Genomic DNA, 8,923 nt, shown 5'->3' with positions numbered 1-8,923 from the left:
TGATACTGCTAGGGTTCCAGTACCTGATTTTTGAAGATGCTAAGTATGGAGCTACGGAAGGGATTGACGGACCGTAGGTCGATCTACGGTCCGTGCTACTAGTCCGTCGTTTGCTTCAGAAAAGCTGATTTTTTGGAAGCTGAAATATTTTCTAAGTCCTGGCTGACGGAAGGGACTTACGGACCGTAGATCCATCGACGGTCCGTAAGTCAGTCTCGTGGATTGAAGATGCGTACCTGAACAAACTTTCCTTAATTTGTTTACCTTTTAATTTAGGATTTATTTTCTATAAATAGGGCATGTAAACCTCGTTTTTGGGGGTTAAACATTATTGTTCTAGTTTTACTTGGTGACTTTGGAGATAAAATTGCAACCCTAGCAATTATTGATTTCCTAAGTTAGTTTTGTGATTTTGGTTTCGCAATTCAAGTTGAATTTCTGGGTTTATTATTCTCTTTACGTAAGTTCATGATTTATTCATCTAACATTATGAATTGTGTTCTTGCGATTATGGGTAACTAAACTTCACAACTAGGGTTGTGGGATCCAGAGCGATTAACAAAGTATGAATAATAACTAAGCAATTCTTGAATAGTGTTTTGCATGCATTGATAATTCTTTCATTTAGAAGTCTTTTTAACGAGTGCACGCATTAGAACTCGCCTTGTTGCTACTTGCCGGACCAAGGAGGTAATCAACAAGAAAAGAATTATCAACATAGATTTAGTGTGATACTATCTAATAGGCTAGTGTCGATTGGTGCGAAGTAATAACTAAACCAAACATCGATTATGATATCTAATATGAGGTAAAGGTAAGGGTTAGTAAATTATACACACGTAGCCGGACCAAGGTGCGGGGTGAAATTCTCTAGATGCCGGACCAAGGATTTAGAGATACCTAACTTATCACTTTGCATGTAATACACTAGGAAAGAGTTGTTGTTACTAGAATTACTGCGTTATGAGCTTGTGGTGAACACATATACCCTAGTTAATTTTCTCATCTTGATAACAACAAAAATTGACTTTTAGTTAATTTTCTCATCTTGATAACAACCGAAATTGACTTTTATTTACTGCTTACTTACTGAATTCTTACAATTTGTTTTACAAATTCCCCCCTTTTTATTACTTGTTTCTGGAAGTACTTTGGATAATTTAATATAATTGTTGGTTAAAGTAAAGTCTAAACCATTTTCCTCGTGGGATCGACCCCAACCTACAAGTTGGGTTCTTTACTTGATAATGATCGCTTATACTTCTTTAGGGAGGTGTAATTTGAGCGTATCAATGATAGGGAGACAACCAATGCATCCCTATAATCACGTCGAAGTCTTCTATGTCAAACACAATAAGGTCTACCCACCCAAGATGGTCACCACACAAGCTCTATAAACACGATCCACTACCAAAGAATTATCTATAGGGGTAGCTACATACATATGCACAAATATAGGCTCACAAGACAAGCCCTACTGGATAGCATTATAAGCAGACACATATAAAATGTAAACGCAGGATCAAATAAAGCATGCGCAAGCTGATTGGTGACGAAGATAGTACATGTGATAACTACATCCGAGATCTCTGCCTCTGGCCTTCCTAGAAAAGCATACATATAACCATGTCCACCTCGACTATCCAATCTGCTTGCTTGAGGAACACCTTTAGTACCCTGTGGAATACCCCTAGTATCGTGAATAGAGCCCTTGGGGACTGTCCCTTCTATGTGGACCTGACTGATCCTTCCTCCTACGATGAGTGATCATGGGATACTCTCACTCAAAGTGACCCACAACACCACACTCTTAGCAACCCCTTCCATAAATGCCCCTCTTTTATATGACTCGACTAAACTTGTCTGGCCACCATGACTTGTATACCCTGACTATGAACCCCGAGAATTCTGAATCATCTGGCCACTAGAACCTGTTATGCCACATTCTGTAATCTGCTGAGTTGCCTTAACCGGCCTACTAGGTGATAGTGTCATGAATACCCTCGACTCTAGAACCTTCTACAATAAAACTAAGACCCATTATAACCAATTTGACGACAGGGCTGCTTGTCGCTTCCTCCAGAGGCCTCACGACGAATCCCCTCAATGTTACAGACATGATAAACTATTTGTAGAAAAGAACAACCTGCTAACAGCATTTTCCCTATCACCAATCTAAGTGGAAAATATAGCCCTCTAACAAATTTATGAACTCTCTTCTGCTTTGTCGGCATAAGCATAGACACATGCCTCTCCAACTCATGCAATCGTGCTTCGTACTCTACAACTGTAAGTGATCCCTTAGTCAGATCAGAGAACTTATCTCGCAACCACTCTCTCAAGCTACGATGTATATACTTCTCTAAGAAAGTCTCAGAGAACTGGGACCATTTCATCAAAGGTGACCCGGGTGGTCAAAAATCTATATAGGATCTCTACCACTACTTCGCTGGCCCCTCCAACTAGTAAGAAATGTGTTCTCAATTCCATGTGACTCTACTTACCCGAGGTTATGCAACCTCTCCTTGAAACTGACTAAGAACTCATGCGCATCCTCGCCTGCAGCACCGGTGAATTCGAGAGGACCTAATCTGATAAACCTCCCCCTCATCTTCTGCTAATTGGGTGTTATAGCTCACATATGAGCCAAAGGTGAAGCAACGATCGGAACCAGCTAAACTACTATGTGAGGACTTGCAGTTGCATGATGTGCCTGTGGAGCCTAAACATATTGTGCCCCTGAATTGGCTGAACTTTGAGCCTTGTCTCTAACCTGTGGTCCAGCCTGCCTGATTTATACCCTGATTTATACCCTTCATGAAGCTGAAGATCTTGGCCAAAGTATTTTGAAGTACTAATATGGCCATAAATCCTGGTGGAGGTTGTGCTGGCCCCACACCCCCTGTTTGATGTTGAACATGCTCAACCTCTCTCTCAGGCTCTAGGACTTGTGTTCGGTCTCGATCTCTAACTCTGCCCTTGCTGGGGATCCACATGATGGTCTAAGCCCGCCCGTGTTCGATCTCATTCTAGCCATCTGAGAAAGAGTAAAACAATTCGTGTTTAGAAGTTCGTAAAACAATCAACACATGATAAGAAGCAGGAAATAGTGAAGTATTCCTTATAGTTCCCTATATCCTCTCGAAGATTGGATGCGGATGTCAATACCAAACTGCGAGACTCTACTAGACACTTTCTCATGTACTTATGAGACCGGTGAACCCAAAGCTTTGATACAACTCTGTCACGGCCCGAAGTTGGGCCATGATGTTGTCCATGACCAATCCACCTACTGGACAAGCCTAACCCAAGAACACAAGTTGCGGAAGACACCATAATATAGAACATAACTAAATAAAATGGGAAGACAAGAATAATATATATATATATATATATAGAAAGAAAGAAGGGTTGTATCATATATATATATGCCTGTAGAACGATACAAAATATTCAAAATAGGCCCAAAAGTGACCAAGAGACAAGCTAACACAAGATAACAGCCTCCGGACCTGGTGTCACCTATACAGGAGCTACTACGAATAGAAAGTCATAAGTATATACGGATAATTGACTGATCCAAAAATACAAAATGAAAGTTAGGAAAAAAGGAGGACAACACCAATTCTTTGAACGCCAGGAGCTAACCATAATCCAAGTGTGGGACGAACACGTGAGATCCAAACGCTCACAACTGAGGGTAGCTCGAACTTGGAGGTGCATAAGAAAAGATACAAAACTGCAGTATAAGTATCAAACACGGGGTACCTAGTAGGAATCATAGGCTAACCGAGCTCAAAAAGATAGAGTACAAATATGAATCATGATGAAACTAACAAGGCAAGGGCAAGCTAAGGAAAAATAAGCTAATAAAGGAGAACATGTAAGATAGAATCCACAACTAGAAACAAAACGCACAAACCAAACATCCAAAGGAAACTCATGCAACACCACAATGTCAAAGTCCAAAATAAGGACATATCATAAGCCTGAAAGAAACATCAAGCCGCCTAGAATGATACATCAAGCTTATCCGCAAGCCAATAACCTGAATATGATTATCCATGAGCCACCAGTATGGAACATCAAGCTTACCCATAACCTTGATATCTATATCAATGTGCCGCCAAGTATGATGCTTCGAGCTCATCTACACGTAAATCAAAAGTGAGTTGTAGCCCAGTCAAGCTATAGGGCTGGCCAGTATGATACCTCAAGCTGATAAGAGTTTATGCAGCTAACTGGTGCAGTAAATCAAGAAAAAGGGCCTTTTTACTACCTTTATGTAACACAAGTCTGAAGCACTTCCAATTGATTAAGAATAACCTCCTTTACTGCCAAGAAGTAATTTCTTTCTAACAACTCAAGCAAATAGACACTCCACAGAAGTATCATCACAATCAACTTATGGCATAGACACATAATCAGGAATAATAGTAGTCACTCCACAAGAGTACTAACCTGGGACTCCTGCTAATCCTAGCTCACGGCCTTAGGCCCAACAATTTAATAAACGACCAGCGAGGAAAAACAACTTAAGGAATCCATACAATGATTCAAAACAACTAAAAAAATTAAACACCACACAACCCTAAGTTTCACGCCACCTAGAAGCAAGGTCTAGGGATACTACTCACACAAGGATTACCTAAACTACGGCCTCTCTGACTAAAGCTTAAGCTAAACCAAAAAACTCATGGCCAAACCTACCCAAAGATAAATAAAATTCAACAAGCCTAAGGGTTCAACCTAAATCATGTGATACTACCCAAATATACTTAATCTAACTAAGCCAATTCTAAGAAAAAAGGGAGCCATAACCTACCTCAAGGCTGAAAAATACACACAAACTACAATTTTGGTGCTTTTTTCCTTCTAGAGAGCCTCAGATTGCTGCCAAGGTATCAAGAACACAAAGAGCAAGTTAATAGGGTCCAACGATACCCATATCCCTAGCTAAAAAAATAGACTAGAAATTGGGCATAAAGCAGCCCACAAAATGGTGCAACCGAATTAGGAAAAAAAAATCCTTCATATTGTCCTTATTGGGGTAAGGATCACTCGGTCGAAAGATGGGCTCAAACGGGACTCAAGTAGCGAAAAAATCTGCCTAGTAATGCCCAAAATCGCCTTACTCTGAGCACTCAAGGATATGGGTTCTTTTCGATGAAGAAAGAATAAAAATACGAATTTAATCCCAACGATTTTTGCAAAATAGGACATTTGTTCTCTTAAGCAAACATCGCTTAAGCGGCCAAATGTGCGTTTAACCGAACCCCGCCTAAAGAGGTGCCCGTTCACTTAAGAAGTCACTTGGTCGCTTAGGTGACCTTCACAAATGCCAAGGGTGGGTCGCTTAAGCGACCCCCGCCTCTTTGGTGTCACTCTCTTGAGAAGCCCCTTGGTCGCTTAAGTCATCCCACCAGACACCAACAAAGATATCAGAAAAATCTTAAGTGTCCAAATCTTCAAACAAGGCCTCAAAATTCATTCGGAGTCTAAATGATGCACACTAAAAGTGCAAACCACTTGGAAACAACATTCTGGATTCAATAAAATCAATGAAATAGCCATCCGAGGTCTTCTTGTCCAAATGATGACCAAAGTCAACATTATAACAAGGAAACAACACAAAAACTCCAAGAAGCTAAAAACTCACCACGACATCCTCAGGAATCTAACCAAAGGTTATTCTAGACCAAAATTGGCATTTTGGAGCTAACTGCACTGAATTTTTTTGACTCCAAACTCATTTACCAAGAAAGCTGTACCAAGTTCTATTTTGAGCAAAACTCTAAAGCCAAATAGCTTAATCTCACCAACACCAAATGAAAGCCCAAAAACTCAAAACAATAATCAGTCTAGACCAAAATGGCCCTTTAGGATCTAATGAAACTTACAGAATTCCAATCAGATATCTTAATCTATGATTGTTGACGAAAGTCAACTCTACCAAGCATAAAGCTTCCAAAACTCGAAACTCACACCAAACTAAACCGAACACCCGGGGGAGCGTGCCACCCAATCTAGCACCACACACAACCGATATGATTGTTGACGAAAGTCAACTCTACCAAGCATAAAGCTTCCAAAACTCGAAACTCACACCAAACTAAACCGAACACCCGGGGGAGCGTGCCACCCAATCTAGCACCACACACAACCGATACAAAAGCTATGGGAAGGGGGAAAATAGGGAAAGCACACGGATACATAGAAATGACCCCCGAGCGTCATTACATGTTGTTAGAAGCCTAGTAAGTCTCTCAATCTCCTTATAGCTTGTCTTGACATTATCTTTATTTGTTTTCATGAATGTAGATTTGTCTTTGTTGATTTTTCTAAATTGATTTCGGTGTTGTTTGATCAGCTTAGTCATAATCTTATTTCATGAATATGTAATTAATAAGCTTACAAAATTTAGAAATTATATATATATATATACAAATGACTAAAAGATAATAAGACGACAAAAAGTCATAAATTATTATAGAAAACAGTATTGAAAATTGACAAAATACACTTTCTAGAAAATGGTATAACCTATTATAATATTATTTTATAGATTATAATGAGGGTCCATTTCTATCTTAAGTATCTAAAATAAAATCCTAAATAATTATTAGACATTGACTTTGAATTTCAAAAGTTTCTATAAGTGGAAAAAGGATTTAACAAGATCTTTTTTCTACCATATTTTGCTATGTATGTTCTTAATCATGTCATGCAAATTAAATGTCACTCCTACTATTAATTTTTTATTACTTTAATTTGCTTGTACTACACAATTTCTTGTTTTATGCATGTGTACTTCTAATACCTACAAAAGTAGCTAGCAAAAAAATCAAGTCAAAACAATTTACATAACTTACACAGAAACAACCAATAAATATTTACAAAGTAATTGAGAAACCAAACAAAACCAAATACGAAAAAAGACAGAAAAACACACTTCAGCTATACATTTTCCCCATAAAAATCACGAAAATTGATGGGGTTTGGCCACCTAAATTATATGTTAGATATCTTTTTTTTTGCGGTATAAATGGTTCAAGACAATTACTATTTAAGTTAGTTTTTTGGGTATAGTAAGATAATTATAAAATTTATTTACTTTATTCAGTAATTTTAAAAATTGCATCTTGTCTTCACAAATTAAAGCATGAAATGTAATTGAATACCATTAAAGTTGAGAAAAAATAAAAAAATAATAATTGAAAAGTAGAAAGTAAAAGTAGACTCAAATTTGGTCCGTTCAGATTAAGATTTTTTTTTAATAAAATTAAAATATTATAAAACATGTGGTATACACGCAACAAAAATTATGAAGTAATAGGTGTATATTAAAAAAATTCATAATAATTGATTTAAAGAATATGAAATAATATTGATAGCAAGATCAACTATTATCATGCCTCCACCTTCAATAATTATTTTTGAGTAATTTAAATAATTTTCACCTCCAACTCTATGTCTCTCTAGGCGAATTACATAAAACTATGTCCCTTATGGGGAAAAAACAGATTAATTCGGAACGACACATAAATCAACATAAATCTATTGATCCCCTTTAAAAACTATATCCATCTTTATGGAGGAAACTAATAATGTGTGTGAATGGTTATTCCAAGAACCAAAAATAATATATCAAATTTACTTCTTTTAACCACACAAAACTCATTTATTAACTAGTAAAACAACACAAGCAAGCATAGAAATAATAGTGTTATGGAAACAAGAAAAAGAGATATCCAAAATTTGCAAGATAAATGAAATCTAAAAAGAGTCAATGTTAGAGTCACAAATTCGATAATAAGCATCATATCAATTAAACTCCTATAAAAAATGACATAGAATCTAGTTATATAAAGAAATAGAGGCAATAAGTTCTTTCTAACATTTTTAGAGATGTCACCTTGATATTTAAAATACTTTAGCAAATTCACCATCTTAGTAACATTCTCTTTGTCATGATCTACAAGCATCACACGAACTTCATCTATTATGTTATTAAAAAGAGTTGTCATTAGATTAATTATTTCTTCAATTTAATTTTATTCAGACATAGGAATGAGGAGATACAAGAAACTACTCTATATATATAATGTGGTGTTCACATTCCTCTTGAAGCCTATTTATATTGGGAAAATGAGCAAGTTTAGTTTTTACCATACAATTCATTTTTATTTGACCTATTTAATTACTTTTTTTCCCTCTTGAGTAAAGACAACAATATACTTTTGTCTATTTTTTCTTTTCCTTCTAGGGGTTTAGCAAGGAGGTAATTTTTAATGATAAAATTATTTTTTAGTATTTAATAACCTAATGATTTCTAACAAATCATAAATCCCTAGCTCAGAATAAATTATGAGAAACTAAGAAATATTCTAAGTCTACAGATTTTTACAATTTACAGACACCATCTATGGGCAGTAAATTGAACTACGGACCATAGATGTTATCTATGGATGAGGCTTCAAAAATAGGAAAATTTGGTTTGAAATTTACGAGATAATTTTACGGGTCATAAATTGTTTTACATGTCAAAGACTTGAGTCATAGATTGACTTCAGAAACTCTACTTCAACTTGAGTCCTATGAACCCCATTTACAAGTCGTAGTTGGGACTACTGCCCGTAGAAGGGTCTCATAGAATAAAAGTTCAAAAACTCAAAATTTCACTCTGATTTCTATGGACGGGGATCTAGGCCCGTGGATGGAACCACAAACCGTAGACAAAACCACCGACTGTAAATGTCCATCAAAGAACTTGTCGTCAGTTTTTAAGAATGGATCGTTTAGGTATTTTCTTACTGATTTAAGCCTTATACTTATCATTTTAACCTATTTTGAGTTGGATTAAGGGAAATTAAATTAGTGACCTAACCCCCCCCCCCTAACCCCCAAAAAAATCACAAAATAT

The sequence above is a fragment of the Solanum tuberosum genome, unplaced genomic scaffold (genome assembly GCF_000226075.1).
Source record: "Solanum tuberosum cultivar DM 1-3 516 R44 unplaced genomic scaffold, SolTub_3.0 scf00067, whole genome shotgun sequence".
Lineage (NCBI taxonomy): Eukaryota > Viridiplantae > Streptophyta > Magnoliopsida > Solanales > Solanaceae > Solanum > Solanum tuberosum.
Note: the sequence above shows the minus strand (reverse complement) of the source record.